At 41.0% G+C, this 20,474-nt stretch overlaps 1 protein-coding gene across 2 annotated transcripts in view; it reads right to left on the bottom strand.

The window, feature by feature from the left end:
* The window catches only part of LOC110519980 (nck-associated protein 5), a 136,666-nt gene extending 129,351 nt beyond the window's left edge, over positions 1-7,315 (bottom strand). For both annotated transcript variants that reach the window (XM_021596914.2, XM_021596915.2), the window contains exon 1: positions 6,805-7,315. The gene's annotated coding sequence lies outside the window, so the exon portion shown is untranslated. The remainder of the gene's footprint in view (positions 1-6,804) is intronic.
* Between the last annotated feature and the right edge of the window lie 13,159 nt (positions 7,316-20,474).

Here is a 20,474-nt window from a genome sequence, read left to right as displayed (position 1 = left end):
AAATGCGTTATGAAGAAAATCGTGTAGGCCTACTGTTGACTACACACAAAAAGGGGCCTTTCTGGCAACAAGTGCACCAGTAACCCAAAGTATTAAGCAAAAATAAGAATAGAAAACAGCATAGGCATTACAAAAAAATGGCAACAACAATAAGGCTACAATTACAATATAATTATTTCGGTGACAACCTGGTTAATTAACAATATTGGGTTGTTTACACATATTATTTTAAATATATAAATAAATATGGGACACAGAAAATGGCAATGTATAACACCATTGTCCATCATGCATTGCTATAATAACCTTCAAACGATTGTTCCGAAGTTTTCCCCCCCAAAAAAGTATTTTCCTATGAATAAAGTCGCACAAAAATGTGTCTTATCACACAAATGAAGCAACACAAAACTCTGGCAGGCACAAGAATACGAAATGGGGGGGGTTATTTCACTACCCAAAATAGCGTTTGTCATGAACACGTAAAAATATAACTGCATCACTGTATCACTGTATCACAATTCCAGTGGGTCAGAAGTTTACATACACTAAGTTGACTGTGCCTTTAAACAGCTTGGAAAATTCCAGAAAATTATGTCATGGTTTTAGAAGCTTCTGATAGGCTGATTGACATAATTTGAGACAATTGGAGGTGTACCTGTGGATGTATTTCAAAGCCTACCTTCAAACTCAGTGCCTCTTTGCTTGACATCATGGGAAAATCAAAAGAAATCAGGAGGGACTGGTGCACTTCACAAAATAGATGGATTCATAAGGAATGGAAATTATGTGGATATATTGAAGAAACATCTCAAGACATCAGTTAGGAAGTTAAAGCTTGGTCGCAAATTGGTCTTCCAACTGGACAATGACCCCAAGCATACTTCAGAAGTTGTGGCAAAATGGCTTAAGGACAACAAAGTCAAGGTATTGGAGTGGCCATCACAAGGTCATGACCTCCTCATGACCTCATGAATCCTATAGAACATTTGTTGGCAGAACTGAAAAATCATGTGCGAGCAAGGTAATGCTACCACTAATTGAGTGTATGTAAACTTCTGACCCACTGGGAATGTGATGAAAGAAATAAAAGCTGAAATAAATCATTCTCTCTACTATTATTCTGACATTTCACATCCTTAAAATAAAGTGGTGATCCTAGCTGACCTAAAACAGCAACTTTTTTACTAGGATTAAATGTGAGGAATTGTGAAAAACTGAGTGTATTTGGCTAAGGTTTATGTACAATTCCGACTTCAACTGTATATACACAGTGTGTCAAATCAGAGGGCATGTTGTCCGGTCCTCTGGCAGTCTCTATGGGGGTGCCACAGGGTTCAATTATCGGGCCGACTCTTTTCTCTGTATATAACAATGATGTTGCTCTTGCTGCGGGGGATTCTCTGATCCACCTCTACGCAGACGACACCATTCGTATACTTCCGGCCCTTCCTTGGACACTGTGCTATCTAACCTCCAAACAAGCTTCAATGCCATACAACACTCCTTCCGTGGCCTCCAACTGCTCTTAAACGCTAGTAAAGCCAAATGCATGCTTTTCCGCCACAAAGCCTCCTTCACTAGAGCCGCCAAACTTACCCTAGTAAAACTGACTATCCTACCGATCCTCGACTTCGGCGATGTCATCTACAAAATAGCTTCCAATATTCTACTCAGCTAACTGGATGCAGTTTATCACAGCGCCATCCGTTTTGTTACTAAAGCACCTTATACCACCCACCACTGCGACCTGAATGCTCTAGTCGGCCGGCCCTCGACTACATATTCGTCGCCAGACCCACTGGCTCCAGGTCATCTACAAGTCCATGCTAGGTAAAGCTCCGCCTTATCTCAGTTCACTGGTCACGATGGCAACACCCACCCGTAGCACTCGCTCCAGCAGGCGTATCTCACTGATCATCCCTAAAGCCAACACCTCATTTGGCCACCTTTCATTCCAGTTCTCTGCTGCCTGTGACTGGAACGAATTGCAAAAATCGCTGAAGTTGGAGACTTTTATCTCCCTCACCAACTTCAAACATCTGCTATCTGAGCAGCTAACCGATCGCTGCAGCTGTACATAGTCTATCGGTAAATAGCCCACCCAATTTTACCTACCTCATCCCCATACTGTTTATATTTATTTACTTTTCTGCTCTTTTGCACACCAGTATCTCTACCTGTACATGACCATCTGATCATTTATCACTCCAGTTTTAATCTGCAACATTTTAATTATTCGCCTACCTCCTCATACCTTTTGCATACAATGTATATAGACTCTTTTTTTCTTTTTTCTACTGTGTTATTGACTTGTTAATTGTTTACTTCATGTGTAACTCTGTGCTGTCTGTTCACACTGCTTTGCTTTATCTTGGCCAGGTCGCAGTTGTAAATGAGAACTTGTTCTCAACTAGCCTACCTGGTTAAATAAAGGTTAAATAATTTTTTATTTTTTTTAAATACTAATCAGAGGGAATGGGAACCAGGTGTGCGTCATGAGACAAGAGAGTCCGGGGTTGGTGGTAATGATCCAGTCCAGTGACGCCTAGAAGGCCGGTGACGTAGACCTCCGGAGCTGCAGCACCATGAGAAAGCATATCATTTAGCCACAGAGGATCAGCTAAAGAAAATATTAATAACTCCTAGCTCTGGAGTGTAGCCCACTAACAAGGCATAGCCTACAGTTGGAAACACGTGGCAAATCTGTCACTGAACAAACAGCATGCAGACAAAACAGGCCTTTGGCAATACTTGAAATACTATAGCTGCAAAAACACAGGTTGGACAGCAAATGGCTCCTGTCGAAATGAGAGGACTCTAATCTGTCTGCTGTAGGCTAGCAAAATATTTGATACATTTTCAAATAGGCCTATTGTTTTACAAAGTAAAACGAGAGAGAGAGGCTTTTAGCACGAGCACATCGGCCATCACCAACGAGTGACCTGCGCATCATTGGGTGAGTCAGTGAAGCTGGATATCATTTTTAGGACTATAATTTCCTCCCCGTGTTGTAGCCTACAATATGTGCCTGCAAAAATCTAGGCCTGGGCTATTGATGAATTCAAGACAAGGTCGTTTTTATTATGGTGCTATCATGACAACTGGGAAGTCTGGAAAGAAACAAGGTCCAATCATGACGTCAGTGATCTTCAGGTCGAAAGTCGGAGCTCTGGAAAGAGGCCTGGGCTCTTTCCGTACCCTAGGCCTCAAAATATTTTCTCCATATGTGCAACTTCCGTAAGGGCCCAAACTCTACTGCTCTATGCCACTGTGAACATGCAATGATATGCATGTTTATTTATTTTACCTTTATTTAACTATGCAAGTAAGTTAAGAACAAATTCTTATTTTCAATGATGGCCTAGGAACAGTGGGTTAACTGCCTCAGGGGCAAAACAACAGATTTGTACCTTGTCAGCTTGGGAACTTGGTCTTGCAACCGTTTCGGTTACTAGTCTAACGCTCTAACCACTTGGTTACCCTGCCGCCCCAGGCAGTATATGTAATGTAATGCTTTACTATAAAAGTGATTTGTTTTCTCATGCATTCCAGTACCTCAGAGCTCCCTAGGTCACTATCCTCTCGTGCTCACATTTTGCTCCGGCACCTGATTTACAAATTAAGCACTGGTTATACTAGCTAACACGTCTGAGTTTTATAAATGTGCAATAAGCATAAAGCACAACTATATAAGGAATTGGCAACTCGTTCTCATTCTGAGAAATTAGGTAGGCCACTTGATTTCAACATCTTAACAAAGTGGACAGGCTAACATGCTTTTCAAACCGTTGGAGAGAGACAGAATGGTGTGTTCATAACAATTCAACTGTTCAACCTTGTTAGCTAGCAAATAGATCCAAATTGGCTAAAGTTGAAATACAAAGGTTAGCTGGCTAATCACTGGCTTGAGAGATTGTTGATGAGACGTGTTAATTTTCTATAGCTTAATGCCTGCTGCATGTGCATTATGCATGGTTCTAGTTCAGTTTGTAACAAAAAGACATGAAAGCCAGATCAGTGATTTTGCACAAAAAAAGCAGCTTAAACTATTTTAATAAAATAACAAAATTAGTAATGGGTCTTAAGGTTGTGGAAGGCTTAAATTTAGCCAAGCTATAACTTCACAAGCCCTGAATTAATTATTGCTGACTGTTTGAAATGCAGTGTATTTGACCTTTAATTGTACAACATTGCTTATTTAGAGAATAGCCCCAAAAAATATCAGATATATACAGTACCTGTCAAAAGTTTGGACACACCTTGTCGTTCCAGGTTGGTTTTTGTGTGACTATTTTCTACATTGAAGACATCAAAACTATGAAATAACACATAGAAGAATGTAGTAACTAAAAAAAAATTAAACATCTCAATATAATTCTTCAAAGTTGCCACCCTTTGCCTTGATGACAGCTTTGCACACTCTTGGCATTCTCTCAACCAGCTTCATGAGGTAGTTACCTGAAATGCATTTCAATTGACAAGTTTGCCTTGTTAAAATGTCCTTCCTTCTTAATGCGTTTGAGCCAATCAAATAAGCAAAGAGAAACGACAGTCCATCATTACTTTAAGACATGAAGGGCTGTCAAAGTTTCTTCAAGTGCAATCGCAATAACCATCAAAAGCTATGATGAAATGAGGAAGGAAAGGAAGACCCAGAGTTACCCCTGCTGCAGAAGGTAAGCTCATTAGAGTTAAATGCACCTCAGATTGCAGCCCAAATAAATGCTTCACATAGTTCAAGTAACCGACACATCTCAACATCAACTGGAGACTGCGTGAATCAGGCCTTCATGGTCGATTTGCTGCAAAGAAACCACTACTAAAGCACACCGATAAGAAGAAGAGACTTGCTTGGGCCAAGAAACATGAGCAATGGACATTATATTGGTGGAAATCTATCCTTTGGTCTGATGAGTCCAGATTTGAGATTTTGGGTTCCAACCGCCGTGTCTTTGTGAGACGCAGAGTAGGTGAACGGATAATCTCTGCATGTGTAGTTCCCAACGTGAAGCATAGAGGAGGAGGTGTGATGGTGTGGGGGTGCTTTGCTGGTGACACTGTCAGTGATTTAATTAGAATTCAAGGCACACTTAACCAGCATGGCTACCAGGACAATGACCCAACACACCTCCAGGCTGTGTAAGGGCTATTTGGCCAAGAAGGAGAGTGATAGAGTCCTGCATCAGATGACCTGGCCTCCACAGTCACCTGACCTCAACCCAATTGAGATGGTTTGGGATGAGATGGACCACAGAATGAAGGAAAAGCAGCCAACAAGTGCTCAGCATATGTGGGAACTGCTTCAAGACTGTAGGAATAGCATTCCAGGTGAAGCTGGTTGAGAGAATGTCAAGAGTGTGCAAAGCTGTCATCAAGGCAAAGGGTGGCTACGTTGAATATATTTTGATTTGTTTAACACTTTTCTGATTACTACATGATTTCATATGTGTTATTTCATAGTTTTGATGTATTTACTATTAATCTACAATGTTGAAAAAATAAAATAAAAACTTGAATGAGTTGGTGTGTTCAAACTTTTGAATGGTACTGAAACATGAATCGCCCATAGGTTTGATAAAATGTAGATGGGATTTTAAATCCGTATTGCGCGGCCCTAATTGTGTAACAATTCACTTCTACTCAAAGGGGTGAAGCAAGGATGTGCAGTAAGGGCCGGCAGGGTGTTCAAAACAAAAAGTATACAAACATGTTGTTATTAAAACCTCTGCTGACGTCAGCTGAAAATGAACTGTCCTTGACATCATGTGTAAAGCATTTATTTTTAGATATGTTAGAGTACCCCTGTAAAAGCCTGTAAAAGCGGGGCTAGCTATCTTTGTTCCCAGGCTATTGCTATCTGCAGCACAAACGTATGTCTTGATTGTGTAAACAACAACTTGATTACATAAACTATTTGATTTAATTAAACTAAAATGAATGCATACTACCACAGTTTATTTATGACGGAGAGTATTTATATTGTTCACTGTGTGTATCATATTCTCGTTGCACTTGCCTGTTTGTATCTAAAACATGTAGCTTAATTACCTCAACCTAAATGTATTTAGCATTCTCTCTTGTCCAGACAGTCGATTGTGTGCCTTGATGGACTAATCATGCAAATGTGTCTGTGGACAATGACCATCCCCTTGCCCTGAGCCACATCACATCCACTGTTGAGTAAGAGTCCTCTCCTATTCAGGGCTGCTGCTGCTGTTGTTGTTGCCCATTATCTCCCATTTCTATTGGATGAGACAGCCTTCTCATCAGGAAGAAACATGGAGGTATACATCACATAATGCGTGCTACGCACTTTTCAAAATTCTGTATTCCCGTTTTGGATCTGTGTGCACACTTGTTTAGATAGGTGCCAACAGAAGCAATACTCTGTGTGTACACTAATCTAAGAAAGTTGCTCCACCTAAAGTGCACAGCTGGCACGGAAACCCATTAGATTCCGCATTTGAGTCCCGCATTCAAGTTTCAACAGTAATTTACAGTAATTTACCTGGCACAGTGCCATTTTGAGGTTTATACCCCAAAGGGGTTTATACTCCTTTGGGTTTATCCAGTTTATACTACTTATTACATAAGTGCAGTCCATTAACACATCGTGGACCTTGCTACTGCTACACAAACCCTACCTCACAATTGTCATCTGTCTATCTGTCAGTCAGTCGCCATGACAATTCTCAGGCCATGCATAACACACCAACAATGTGGTAATTCAGCGCCACACTAAGCAGTCTGACATTTCAGCATGACGTTCATTCATTTAAAGCAGCCATCATGGCAGCATCTTACCCTGCCAGTGGCTGTCCATGAGTAGGGATGTCAGTATAGACAGCACATGGAGGAATCTTCACTGTAGAGCATGCAGTGGTGGTGATCAGTGGGGGTGCAACATAGCACCATCCTTAATGGCCAGGTCTCCCTTGAAAAATAAGTATTTTGATCTCAATGGGACCACTTGGTAAAATAGAGATAAAATAAAATCCAGTCAGGGAACCCAGTCAAGGGCCCATGTTGAAGTTTCAATGAAGAGGAGGCATGGTTTGGTCTTCACGACTTCAACAGCTGTTTAGATCCAGGGAGGAATAACAGGGAAATCCACTAGGAATCTGAGAAAACAAAATCCACTTGAGGTTCATATCCATGGAGATTAAATTAAAAGGCTCTCGCAAAAACCCAATGTGCACTAAAATTTCTCTCTCTCTCTCTCTCTCTTTATCTCTCTCCCTCTCTCTCTCTCTCTTCTCTTAGCCTCTCTGCAATAACTCCTTAATCGCTCTATTTCTGTCCTTTTCTCTGATGCTCACTTATACTTCCTCTCTCTCTCTCTCTCTCTCTCTCTCTCTCTCTCTCTCTCTCTCTCTCTCTCTCTCTCTCTCTCTCTCTCAGCTGTGTCTCAGTGTTATGCTCGGCCTGTGCCCAGGGGATGTATAACATGTGTTCAGGGTGGGGGTTGGGGACTGCTGAATTCATAGGTGGCATGTTCTGCTTCTGCAAGGCTGGTGAGGATAGCCATCGCATTGTGAACTATTTTAAAGAGAGAGATCATGATAGAGTTCAAAGTTGCCTCCATAGGTACTTCAAAATCGTAATACTTTACATGAGAATGTAGCAAGGCGATATTTGACCAACGGTATACATATACTTGAATTGACAAACTATAAGGTTCAACGGGAATGTGTGACTTGTGGGTACTGCCGAGGAAGATATGCTACACTGTCCCGACTGAATTGGTCTTTGTTGTGCCCCTCTTTTGAAAGGATTAGTCCAATGTCTTCAGTGGAGTAGAATGATTCAATAGAAGATGCACAAATGACGCATTTATCTATGCATTTGTCAGGGCAGAGAGAGAGAGAGAAATAGAACTCTGCTCTGGAGTATTATTAATAGTACATTAGAAACTGACGTAAAGAAACCAGCTCCTTTATGGCTGTATCACGTCACATGACCCTCAGATGATACGCTGCCAGGCAACTCATGTCAAAAGAATCCTATACCGCGTCTATTGAAGAACTAAAATGCATAAAACTCTTAAAACATTTGATAATTACAGTGACATTTTTATAGTGATTAGATTATCAGAAAGAAATGTAAGGGCTATAAAATAAGGGCAATGATATGGGCAAAATAGGGCAATGATATGATATAATATAGTATCTGCAGCAGGGAGGGGCAATATAAGTCCTCAGGGGCCGGAGTGGTGTCACACTTTTTCCCCATCCCTAGTGAACACAGCTGATTAAACTAATTGTATTCTAAACTGAAGATCATGATTAGTTGATTGTTGGAGCCAGGTGTGTTAGCTGGGGCTGGGGATGGGGGCTGGGGCAAAAGTGTGACACCAATCAGGACCCCGAAGACTGGAGTTGCACATCCCTGATCTACAGAATATTTATGGTTTGAAAATACAGTAACAGACAACCAATTCCATGTTATCATAATGCCTGTCCTCTCAGCGACTCCCTAATCCACACTATCTACCCTCCTAGAAAGTGCTTAGAAGGTAGTGTCAACCTAGAATCTAGCATGATGGCATTTATAGTCATTAGGGCTATCAGAAGTGACTCACCAGGCTTAATGAGATTAATAAAGAGGGAGGTATGGAGAGAGAGAGAAAAGGGGAGGGAGAGAGAGTTTTAATGTCACGTGCACAAGTACAGTGAAACACCCTTCTTGCAAGCTCTACATTCAAACAATGCAGTAAAAAATATCAATGTAGTGCTAAAAATAATATAGGGATACTGGAGTGATAGAGGTAGATATGTATAGGGGTAAGGTGACTATAGGCATCGGGAATATATGATAAACAGAGTGGCAGAAGTGTTTGTGATGATTGTGAGTGTGTGTTCGTTATGCAAATGTGTGAGAAAATGAAGTGTGTGTGTGTGTGTGTGTGTGTGTGTGTGTGTGTGTGTGTGTGTGTGTGTGTGTGTGTGTGTGTGTGAGTGCCAGTGTGTGTGAATGTGTAGAGTCCTGTGAGTGTGCATAGAGACAGTGCAAAAAAAATGTAATACACGGGTCAACTCACATAGGACGTTTAGACATGTTAGCTATTTGGCAGTTGTATGGCTTGGGGATAGAAGCTGTTCAGAAGCCTGTTGGTCAGAGAGAGAGAGAGATATTAATAAAGTACCTATCTAATGGTCAATTAGTTGTCTTTTCTTCACCCGAGGGGAATGCATGAGTCTTCAGACTTGTGGTTGTTCTTCTAGTAAGAGCACCCAACTGACTGGTTCTAAGCCATCAGAAGCCACACATCATCTGGACCAATTTTATCCTCTGACAGTAAGCTAATGTATGGGGACATGAGTGATAGTTGCTTAGATTGAATAAGGTCGTTTTTCAAAACAAAGTGTGGAGTGAGTGTTAATGTATGAGTGTGCGGGGAATACTGTAGGGTTGGAAGATAAATTATCAAAAATGAGAATAGGGATCCATGTGCATGTACAACATGAGTGTGTGTGTGAGTGTTGGGAGGACCAGGACACCCCTGGGCTTATGCCGTGACCTACATTGGGGCCTGATGCGCCCAAGGCTGGTAGGGTGTGTGTGTGTGTGTGTGTGTGTGTGTGTGTGTGTGTGTGTGTGTGTGTGTGTGTGTGTGTGTGTGTGTGTGTGTGTGTGTGTGCGCGTGTGTGTGTTTGAGTACACATGCGCGTGCGTGCAGAATGTACTGTACTGATGAGATGAAGCTGCATGGCTGCATTAGCTGTGTGACTAAGAGGCTCAGCTGGACAAGATACAAAGGGATGAATGTGCACACGCTAAGAGGGATCGTACAGATGCATATAAACACTAATGCAAATGAGTACAGAATACTGAAGGAAAATTCATACCTAAAGTTAACTGTACAGACAAACCACAATAGTACACAACGTCATTAAGATGATAGTGCATATTTAGCAGTGTGATGTTGTTCCCCTAGATTATGCACCAAGTTGCACACAAGGACCAATTCAAATTGGCCAGGTCAAGAGGGGATGTTAATAATTTGATAATAATAATAATAATTCTGTGTGTTTTTAAAAATTTAATTACAGCATAGCTAATGCTATTTTTTGGTGTACAAACACTTTTTCATATCGATATTGTACATAGACATGATTGTAAAAGTTTTGTATATTTTGGTTTGGCCCATCGCGGCTTATCTGTATTTCCGTACCCTCTTATTATTCTATTTTGCCTGACCTTCGGCTAGCAAGGTGCCTGAGAGCTGTGACTGCGCCAAGGGCTAAAATATCTCTTAGTGTGCAGGGCAAATAAAAACAATCCAACCAGCAGACCTCCAGTTGTGGCAGTGTCCTAATTAAAAGTACACAACGCAGAACGAACCACGCTACAGATACATAAAGGTACATTAAGGGTACAACACACCCAATTTTCTCTCTGGAATGCCTAGATACTGTATTAATCTGTAACTCACACTCTCAGATCTCCTTGTGCGCTTTCAAACGTATATGAAACACAGACCTGGGTCAAAATAACATAATGTTTTCTTTCAATTAATTTAGGTGCGCTTGATTTAGCTTGTCTGATCTGCTGGGTGGGCAGGGTTTGCCCCTTTGGGACAACTTCATGGGTTCCATTGGGCCATTTACCACTTTTAGCCAAGTCCTATAGCAAAGGAGCACTACTATAAACCCCTAAATCTTTCGGTTATACTGTCCATGCAAATATAAATTACTTTCGCACAGAATTGTGGTCAATTCCATATCAAATACCAAATACAAATATATACCTCCTCACAATATTTAACTTTATAATCACTCCACGCAATAAAGCGTTTATAATGGGTTAGTAAATAGTTTGATTTTTCACTGCTCCATTTATAAGATATTTAATATAATTCCTTATAAACCATGTACTAATAATTAGTTAAGTATTTTTGTGTGGCCTCATCTAAAGTGTGGGCTATTCATATTTTATAAAAACATATTTTTTTTCAGTGTAATTTCTCATAAAAAGATGAACATGCCACTGGTAGACATTCCAACAGTACCTGATGCTCCTTATGGTCTCAGAATAGCCTAGAACATATCAATGGGAAATGAATGAGCACACAACACAGGATGTTCAAGGAAATATATTGAACATTTTAGTCACAAAAACTGTTGTGAAACGTGAATGTGAATATTTTTCTAATGTTGCATACCTCGCAAATGCAAACTAATCATAAAACAGGTATATGCAGCCTACACACAACAGTTTTTCTCTAATGGATTTTTATTCCTTCATTACTACTGATACAGTGCCTTGCGAAAGTATTCGGCCCCCTTGAACTTTGCAACCTTTTGCCACATTTCAGGCTTCAAACATAAAGATATAAAACTGTGTTTTTTTGTGAAGAATCAACAACAAGTGGGACACAATCATGAAGTGCAACGACATTTATTGGATATTTCAAACTTTTTAAACAAATCAAATACTGAAAAATTGGGCGTGCAAAATTATGCAGCCCCTTTACTTTCAGTGCAGCAAACTCTCTCCAGAAGTTCAGTGAGGATCTCTGAATGATCCAATGTTGACCTAAATGACTAATGATGATAAATACAATCCACCTGTGTGTAATCAAGTCTCCGTATAAATGCACCTGCACTGTGATAGTCTCAGAGGTCCGTTAAAAGCGCAGAGAGCATCATGAAGAACAAGGAACACACCAGGCAGGTCCGAGATACTGTTGTGAAGAAGTTTAAAGCCGGATTTGGATACAAAAAGATTTCCCAAGCTTTAAACATCCCAAGGAGCACTGTGCAAGCAATAATATTGAAATGGAAGGAGTATCAGACCACTGCAAATCTACCAAGACCTGGCCGTCCCTCTAAACTTTCAGCTCATACAAGGAGAAGACTGATCAGAGATGCAGCCAAGAGGCCCATGATCACTCTGGATGAACTGCAGAGATCTACAGCTGAGGTGGGAGACTCTGTCCATAGGACAACAATCAGTTGTTTATTGCACAAATCTGGCCTTTATGGAAGAGTGGCAAGAAGAAAGCCATTTCTTAAAGATATCCATAAAAAGTGTTGTTTAAAGTTTGCCACAAGCCACCTGGGAGACACACCAAACATGTGGAAGAAGGTGCTCTGGTCAGATGAAACCAAAATTGAACTTTTTGGCAACAATGCAAAACGTTATGTTTGGCGTAAAAGCAACACAGCTGAACACACCATCCCCACTGTCAAACATGGTGGTGGCAGCATCATGGTTTGGGCCTGCTTTTCTTCAGCAGGGACAGGGAAGATGGTTAAAATTGATGGGAAGATGGATGGAGCCAAATACAGGACCATTCTGGAAGAAAACCTGATGGAGTCTGCAAAAGACCTGAGACTGGGACGGAGATTTGTCTTCCAACAAGACAATGATCCAAAACATAAAGCAACATTTACAATGGAATGGTTCAAAAATAAACATATCCAGGTGTTAGAATGGCCAAGTCAAAGTCCAGACCTGAATCCAATCGAGAATCTGTGGAAAGAACTGAAAACTGCTGTTCACAAATGCTCTCCATCCAACCTCACTTGAGCTCGAGCTGTTTTGCAAGGAGGAATGGGAAAAAATGTCAGTCTCTCGATGTGCAAAACTGATAGAGACATACCCCAAGCGACTTACAGCTGTAATCGCAGCAAAAGGTGGCGCTACAAAGTATTAACTTAGGGGGGCTGAATAATTTCATTCCACTTCATGATTGTGTCCCACTTGTTGTTGATTCTTCACAAAACAATACAGTTTTATATCTTTATGTTTGAAGCCTGAAATGTGGCAAAAGGTCGCAAAGTTCAAGGGGGCCGAATACTTTCGCAAGGCACTGTATGTATGATTTGCAGGTAGAAATGTTACATGTATAACACTTAAAATGCTTCCAGAGCAGTCTTTTAACTGGAGACTATTTTCACACATGGCTTTGTTTGGTGTCACCTTTACTGGGAATTTAAAGGTAGTAACTCTTTAAACATAATAATATATTCAGATGTTTTGTTTCTTTGCCTCGTAAGCAGTCTATGGACTGCTTTTAAATCTCAATGCGGAAAATGATCAGGTATTTTTTGTCTAAGAGCTATTTGAAAAGACCGCCTGAATTTTCAGCCTGTTTTGGTGGGATGGAGTTTTGACCTTCCTGGTGAAATTACCATGCGGTATATTAGTTAATAGACCAATAAAAACCTCTCTGCCAATAACAGCACATTTTCTGTTTTCCCCTCCCCGCTCAGACTACTCCCACCCAGACAGTCCTAGCAAAATTCTTGCTTTAGAAATTGTCCTTTGCTAAGAAGCTATTTTTGTTTATTTTTTAAAATTTTAATTGAAAACAATCACAATAAGGTACTTAATTGTTACCCAGAAATTATTTCAGGGAGGAGACTTCACAAAATAGAACTCTCAATTTCTAACACGTATGGACCCAGAACTTAATCATGCAGCCACTAAATTCCTCCAGATTTTATTTTTGGGTTAACCAAGATTAGACTGCTCTAATACCCTGACAACACCCACACTGCTCGCGCGCGCCAATGTGCATCTGCGTTGCCAAGGGCTAAAAATAGAAATCATTCCTATTTCTGACGCAGATCGCCCTTCAAGTCCTGACTCACCCATCTCCTCATAGGTAACCGGAAGGTTGCAAGTTCAAATCCCCGAGCTGACAAGGTACAAATCTGTCGTTCTGCCCCTGAACAGGTAGTTAACCCACTGTTCCTAGGCCGTCTTTAAAAATACGAATTTGTTCTATACTGACTTGCCTAGTTAAATAAAGGTAAATAAAAAAATGGTTTATAGAAATCAGTTACCCACGTGCCATCTCCTCATTGGTTATACCCACGTGGGTGATTGAAAAACAAACTGTTTTGCCTGTTGTCGTGGTAATACTATGAAAGTGTAGATGCCAATCACCATATAAGTTCAAAGATGAAAAATCCTGGAAGAAGGAGAGATGACTAGAAACGATTTGGTTGACCGTTTTATGTGTGGATATCCTGTTTGGGATAGGGGGCAGCATTTTCACGTTTTGATGAAAAGCGTGCCCAGATTAAACTGCCTGCTACTCAGGCCCAGTTGCTAATATATGCATATTATTAGTAGATTTGGATAGAAAACACTCTGAAGTTTCTAGAACTGTTTGAATGATGTCTGTGAGTATAACATAACTCATATGGCAGACGACAACCTGAGAAAAATCCATCCAGGAAGTGGGAAATCTGAGGTTTGTAGTTTTTCAACTCATTTCCTATCAAATATACAGTGTCTATGGGGTCATATTGCACATTCTAAGGCTTCCGCTAGATGTCAACAGTCTTTAGAACCTTGTTTGATGCTTCTACTGTGAAGGAGGGGGGAATGGGAGCTGAATGAGTCAGAGGCCTGCCAGAGTGGCATGAGCTGGTCACGCGCACCCACCTGAGATTTAGTTCTGTTCCATTGCATTTCTACAGACAAAGGTTGGAAAATTATTGGAGATTTATGATAAAAACATCCTAAAGATTGATTCTATACATCGTTTGACATGTTTCTATGAAACATGCGCGTCGTGAGTGGATTTGTGAACTGAACGCGCTATCAAAAGGAGGTATTTGGACATAAATGATGGACTTTATCGAACAAATCAAACATTTATTGTGGAAATGCGATTCCTGGGAGTGCATTTTGATGAAGCTCATCAAAGGTATGTGAATATTTATAATGCTATTTCTGACTTCTGTTGACTCCAACATGGCGGATATCTGTATGGCTTGTTTTGTTGTCTGAGCGCTGTACTCAGATTATTGCTTTTTTGCTTTTTGCTTTTTCCGTATTTTTTTTGTAAAAATCTGACACCGCGGTTGCATTAAGGAGAAGTATATCTCTAATTCTGTGCATAACACTTGTACCTTATATTACATTTTCCGATGACTTTTTATGTAAATTGATGTGGCTCTCTGCAAAATCACCGGATGTTTTGGAAGCAAAACATTACTGAACGTAACGCGCCTATGTAAACTGAGATTTTTGGATATAAATATGCACTTTATCAAACAAAACATACATGTATTGTGTAACATGAAGTCTTATGAGTGCCATCTGGTGAAGATCATCAAAGGTTAGTGATTAACTTTATCTCTATTTCTGCTTTTTGTGACTCCTCTCTTTGGCTGGAAAATAGATGTATGTGTTTTTGTGACTAGGCTCTGACCTAACATAATCATATGTTGTGCTTTCACTGTAAAGCCTTTTTGAAATTGGACACGATGGGTAGATTAACAAGACGTTGAGCTTTAATTTGGTGTATTGCACTTGTGAATGTATGAAAGTTACATATTTCTAAAAAATATTTTTGAATTTCGCCTTTTCAGCGGAATGTTGTCGAGGGGTTCTGCTAGCGGAAGAAGATAAGAAGATATATTGTTGGAGTAGATGACCTTGTGCATTTCAGGTAAAATAACAATTCAATGTCCACATCGACGGGACCACAGTGGAGAAGGTGGAAATCTTCAAGTTCCTCGACATACACATCACTGACAAGCTGAAATGGTCCACCCACACAGACAGTGTGGTGGAGAAGGCGCAACAGCGCCTCTTCAACCTCTGGAGGCTGAAGAAATTTGTCTTGGCACCTAAAACTCTCACAAACTTTTACAGATGTACAATTGAGAGCGTCCTGTCAGGCTGTATCACCTCATGGTACGGCAACTGCACCACCAGCAACCTCAGGGCTCTCCAGAGGGTGGTGCAGTCTTCCCAGTCTACCGGGGTCAACCTTCCTGTCCTCCAGGACACCGACATCACCCAATGCCAGAGGAAGGCCAAAAAGATCATCAAGGATAACAACCACCCAAGCCACTGCCTGTTCACCCCACTATCATCCAGAAGGTGAGGGCAGTATTGGTGCATCAAAGCTGGGACCGAGAGACTGCAAAACAGCTTCTATCTCAAGGCTATCAGACTGTTAAACAGATATCACTAGCACACTAGAGGATGCTGCCTACAGTGCCTTGCGAAAGTATTCGGCCCCCTTGAACTTTGCGACCTTTTGCCACATTTCAGGCTTCAAACATAAAGATATAAAACTGTATTTTTTTTGTGAAGAATCAACAACAAGTGGGACACAATTATGAAGTGGAACGACATTTATTGGATATTTCAAACTTTTTTAACAAATCAAAAACTGAAAAATTGGGCGTGCAAAATTATTCAGCCCCCTTAAGTTAATACTTTGTAGCGCCACCTTTTGCTGCGATTACAGCTGTAAGTCGCTTGGGGTATGTCTCTATCAGTTTTGCACATCGAGAGACTGAAATTTTTTCCCATTCGTCCTTGCAAAACAGCTCGAGCTCAGTGAGGTTGGATGGAGAGCATTTGTGAACAGCAGTTTTCAGTTCTTTCCACAGATTCTCGATTGGATTCAGGTCTGGACTTTGACTTGGCCATTCTAACACCTGGATATGTTTATTTTTGAACCATTCCATTGTAGATTTTGCTTTATGTTTTGAATCATTGTCTTGTTGGAAGACAAATCTCTGTCCCAGTCTCAGGTCTTTTGCAGACTCCATCAGGTTTTCTTCCAGAATGGTCCTGTATTTGGCTCCATCCATCTTCCCATCAATTTTAACCATCTTCCCTGTCCCTGCTGAAGAAAAGCAGGCCCAAACCATGATGCTGCCACCACCATGTTTGACAGTGGGGATGGTGTGTTCAGCTGTGTTGCTTTTATGCCAAACATAACGTTTTGCATTGTTGCCAAAAAGTCTTGTTGTTGCCATCTGACCAGAGCACCTTCTTCCACATGTTTGGTGTGTCTCCCAGGTGGCTTGTGGCAAACTTTATACAACACTTTTTATGGATATCTTTAAGAAATGGCTTTCTTCTTTCCACTCTTCCATAAAGGCCAGATTTGTGCAATATACAACTGATTGTTGTCCTATGGACAGAGTCTCCCACCTCAGCTGTAGATCTCTGCAGTTCATCCAGAGTGATCATGGGACTCTTGGCTGCATCTCTGATCAGTCTTCTCCTTGTATGAGCTGAAAGTTTAGAGGGACGGCCAGGTCTTGGTAGATTTGCAGTGGTCTGATACTCCTTCCATTTCAATATTATCGCTTGCACAGTGCTCCTTGGGATGTTTAAAGCTTGGGAAATATTTTTGTAACCAAATCCGGCTTTAAACTTCTTCACAACAGTATCTCGGACCTGCCTGGTGTGTTCCTTGTTCTTCATGATGCTCTCTGCGCTTTTAACGGACCTCTGAGACTATCACAGTGCAGGTGCATTTATACGGAGACTTGATTACACACAGGTGGATTGTATTTATCATCATTAGTCATTTAGGTCAACATTGGATCATTCAGAGATCCTCACTGAACTTCTGGAGAGAGTTTGCTGCACTGAAAGTAAAGGGGCTGAATAATTTTGCACGCCCAATTTTTGATTTGTTAAAAAAGTTTGAAATATCCAATAAATGTCGTTCCACTTCATGATTGTGTCCCACTTGTTGTTGATTCTTCACAAAAAAATACAGTTTTATATCTTTATGTTTGAAGCCTGAAATGTGGCAAAAGGTCGCAAAGTTCAAGGGGGCCGATTACTTTCACAAGGCACTGTATATACATAGACTTGAAATCACTGGCCACTTTAATAAATGGAACACTAATCGCTTTAATAATGTTTACATATCTTGTATTACTCATCTCATATGTACTGTAGATACTGTATTCAATTCAACTGTATCTTAATGTATACCGCTCTGACATTGCTCGTTTATTTATATATTTATATATTCTTAATTCATCATTCCTTTACTTAGATTAGTGTGTACTGGGTATATGTTGTGAAATTGTCAGATATTACTGCACTGTCGTAGCTAGAAACACAAGCATTTCGTTACACCCGCAATAACATCTGCTAAACACGTGTATGTGACCAATATATTTTGATTTGAATAACTTCACCATGCTCAAAGTGATATTCGATGTCTGATTTTTTTACCCATCTACCAATACATGCCCTTCTTTGCGAGGCATTGGCAACCCTCCCTGGTCTTTGTGGTTGAATCTGTGATTGAAATTCACTGCTCGGCTGAGTGACCTTACAGATAATTCTATGTGTTGGGTACAGAAATGAGGTAGTCATTCAAAAATCATGTTAAACACTATTATTGCCCACTGAGTGAGTCCATGCAACTTATTATGACTTCTTAAACAGGTTTTACTCCTTACCTTATTTAGGCTTCCCATAACAAAAGGTTTGAACACTTATTGACTCAATATATTTCAGCTGTATATTTTTTATTAATTTGTTGTTTTTTTTTATTTAAAAAAAATATAATAATTCCACTTCGACATTATGGGGTATCACAATGTAATACATTTTAACACACAACGTAACACAACAACATTTGGAAGAAGTCAAGGGGGTGTGGATACTTTCTGAAGGCACTGTACATGCTCTAGGATATTACGAACTTGCATCTTGGATGATAAAAATAGTCTCTGACAGAAAGCGATGTACACCTGATTACAGTAAATTATCCAGGACCCATCTGTAAACACAGTGCCTTATTTATTCCAAACAGGAAATAGCCTGAGCATCGCCCAAATTCCAAAGTGGTGGACAGTAGAATAAATTATCTTGACCACTGCGCTCCCGAGTGGCACAGTGGTCTAAGGCACTGCATCTCAGTGCAAGAGGTGTCTGTACAGACCCTGGTTTGATTCCAGGCTGTATCACAACCTGGCTGTGATTGCAAGTCACATAAGGCGGCGCACAATTGGCCCATTTTCGTCTGGGTTAGGGTTTGACCGGGGTAGGCAGCCATTAACTGACTAGCCTAGGTCAATAAAGGTAAAAAACAAAAGCACCACCCCTTCACTTAACCCTGACCTTGACCACTTTACGGGTAAGCCATCAACATCACCCGGCAATATTAAATTCAATCGGGAAGGCAATAACATGTAAAAAGACAGGACAAATGTCTTTGTGTTTAAGCACGTCTCGGTGAAGGACTATACTATATCAAACAGTGTTCAGGTTTGTCTGAAGGTGGCCAGAACCGGCCTGGTTGACTGTAGGACCATGCCGTACAATGTATCCTCACAAACTTCTACAGATGCACCATTGAGAGCAGTACAGGCGCATCAAAGCCGGGACTTGAGATGTGCACTATTAACAAAAGTTTTTGTGCAAGTCTCCCATTGACGTCATTCAATAATTTACACAAAAATCTTGCCTCAACTTTAAATCGATAATTGGGCCATGATCACCACACTAAATTAGATTCTCTGTACAATATCTTTGTTCAGATATGCTACATCAAATCCAGAGGCCACTGATTCAAAACGGTTGCTAATAGTCATGCATTTGTGCAATTCATACGCTGTAAACCTTTCAGATAACAGCTTGCAAGTACTATTACATTCTAAGTTCTATCAACCTGAATGGTACAAAACGTTGAGGGTTTGTGGGAACATTTTGTACAGTTACATGTGTACCCTGTGCCTTTTCAGAACTCGGCAATGTCCAGTGACAAAGCTCACTCTGCCAGGCCCCTGCACTCATGGGGGGGGGGCCCTTCCATTGTCGTGCTCTTAGTGGCCACCCCTGCTGTCCTGCCAGCTCTGCCACCCTGGCTGTGATAAGAGATGCCGGGGTGTGGAAGCACGGCTGCCCGCCAATATTGTAGGTTGGCCACGGCTCGCCCCCCAATCTGGTTAGGGGAGTTCCCCTTTATGCTCTTCACATTGCAGGAAATCTCCACGGAACCATTATGTGAAAGAGCACCCCTGGTAGGCCCCCTGATCGCCATGGCGTTGTTGCGCCCAAGAGCCAGGTCCTGGGTATCAATGGTGATGTTACAGTTGATGGTCTAGGGACTATCTCCCACGCCTGCATGTCAATGGTGAGGTGAAAGGTCACAAATCAAACAAAAGGTCACAAAATGGTGCAAACTAAATAGTACAGAGATGGGTCTATTTTCAAATGTGCCCAATTAGTGGTTACACTCTGGGTACAATCTCCCTGTCCCGTGCTTCATAAGACTTTAATGTGGGGGAACTGAGGGACTGTCTCTTTAGAATTAAAATTGCAAATGGAACCTGATCCTCCTCAAAATCACCTCACATTTCAGCCAATGACATGTCAATATTAGCCCTAAGCCGGTGCTAATCTCTGAGGCTGTATTGTCTCTGTGGCAGGAGCCCAACATCGGGTTGGATGGTTCACGTGTCTGGATTCTTCCTGAACCAGCCCATCTCCTTGCGTCTCACCAGGCCTCAATGCTGAGGTGAGTCTGCCCAGCCAAAAAAGAAAGCACTGGTGCCACTTACCCACTCAGTCAGTCCAGCAGCCACCGCTGTACAGGGTGAGAAGATGGGTTAGCACACATACCTTACATACATACACCACCACAAGAGAAGTCTCACAACGTACAGTACATACAGAAGATATTCAGACCCCTTTACTTTTTCAAAATTTTGTTACGTTACAGCCTTATTTTTATA

Source organism: Oncorhynchus mykiss, chromosome 3, assembly GCF_013265735.2.
Source record: "Oncorhynchus mykiss isolate Arlee chromosome 3, USDA_OmykA_1.1, whole genome shotgun sequence".
In the NCBI taxonomy this organism is placed as follows: Eukaryota; Metazoa; Chordata; class Actinopteri; order Salmoniformes; family Salmonidae; genus Oncorhynchus; species Oncorhynchus mykiss.
The sequence above is the reverse complement of the archived record's forward strand: the minus strand, read 5'-3'. Positions and strand labels throughout refer to the sequence as shown.